Consider the following 1686-nt stretch of genomic DNA (forward strand, 5'->3'; position numbering starts at 1 on the left):
TCTAAAATGCACCAATAAAAACAAATAAAATGGTAGCCCTATTACAAGGAGCCAGAGACGTTACTAAAACTGTATATAAGATATAAGTTAGTATAAAATTAATAATACAAACTTAAATAAGACAAGGGGAAAAAAACGTCCTAAAAATGCAAAATTGGACATAAGATCAGCATAAAAGGTATATAAATAAGGTTCTTAGCTTTTTAGAGAGGGTATGTATCACAGCACCCAACGCGTTTTGTCCTATCTGGACTTCATCAAGGGGTGACAAACATCTGGGACAGCTCATCTATATATACCTGTGTTAGTAAGGAAGTGATAGCTACATCACTTCCTGTCAATTAACAGGTGTCAGATTTCGTATAGTGTTTAAACATTCAAAACGTAGTGGCAATACTCCTAAAGCATAGTATCACCATGCTGAGTAAAACCGCTTTGTATATGACTGTATTCTGTGTGTTTAAAGTTGTAAAAAACTGGTACAGTTTAAAGTCCCGGACTTTCTGTCCGGATCGCGGGTGACGTCACGTCCGCCCCGCTTCCGGCGTCCGGCATTCTTCATTGCGCATGCGCCGAGTGCGGGTTGTGGAGGGTTCTTGTCCGGCATCCAATGCGCATGCGCCCGTTCTCCCATCTAGTACAGTGGCTGGGAACGTGTGTGCAGTAGCGGCGGCCATTTTCTTGGAGTGCATTCCTCCAGACATTTGATTGTACAGTCATGTGGTCCCGGCGGCCATTTTGGTTAAGATTTTTCATAGTGGAAATGAGTTATATATAGATGGAAATAAAGAGAAAACATGTTTCAGAAATAGTATTTATGTGAATCTTTCGTATTCACAATTAAATCTACTGGTACCTCTGGTCCCAAGTGTGGACACAATTGGAACAGCCAGTGCAACTAGATGTCTGGCTGATATTTGGCAAGGAGACAATGATAATTTCATAATGCAGTCAGGTTTAATACTGCTAGTATTTCTAGTTATATACTAGTATAATTTATATCATGAGGTGAGTATCAAAAATCATTCCCAAGTGGAAGATGATACAATAGTAATCATACTTCATGATGAGCAAGGTGCAAGTGGTAGCATAGTGTGTATAAAAAATAAAAAATAAATAATTTTTTTTTTTTTTTAAATGAAAAGCATATTTGCACCGATGTTCCCATGGGAGGGTGATAGAGGGTATATTCGTTATTGTAATAACCTCTTAGCCCTTGCTCAAGGGAATTACAGCACCCAGTCTTCCATGATGGTTCCCCATCTATGTACTAGTTGGGCCCGACACTGCTTGGCTTCCAAGATCGAACGGAGTTGGGCATCTCCAGTGTGGTATGGCTGTAGTATTGGCGTGGTTTTTTGGAGGTATCACAATAGCGGCATGGTAGAAATAGTGAATGAAGTGGAAATAGCAGAAGGTAGGGTAAAAATAGATTGCCTAAATTGGAAAAATAAATGTGGTCAGCTTACGTTACAGAAAAGGGGCTATTTCATAGCCTTCATTGAAGCCATCTGGATGCATGGTGTTGAGTTCAAAGATCCAGAACATTTCTCGTTTTGATAAAAGGTTAGAGAGGTCTCCGCCTCTCTTGCCCAAAGAGACCAGTTCAATACCCTTGAAGGTTAGTTCGTCAGGATCCGAGTTGTGGCAGGCATGGAAGTGTTTCGGTACTGCATGTGTCTCTAA

General features: G+C 40.3%; 1 pseudogene; it reads right to left on the minus strand.

The window, feature by feature from the left end:
- Positions 1-1226: 1226 nt before the first annotated feature.
- Positions 1227-1345, minus strand: LOC134953904 (5S ribosomal RNA; annotated as a pseudogene).
- Positions 1346-1686: the final 341 nt, after the last annotated feature.

This window comes from Pseudophryne corroboree, chromosome 8, assembly GCF_028390025.1.
Source record: "Pseudophryne corroboree isolate aPseCor3 chromosome 8, aPseCor3.hap2, whole genome shotgun sequence".
Lineage (NCBI taxonomy): Eukaryota > Metazoa > Chordata > Amphibia > Anura > Myobatrachidae > Pseudophryne > Pseudophryne corroboree.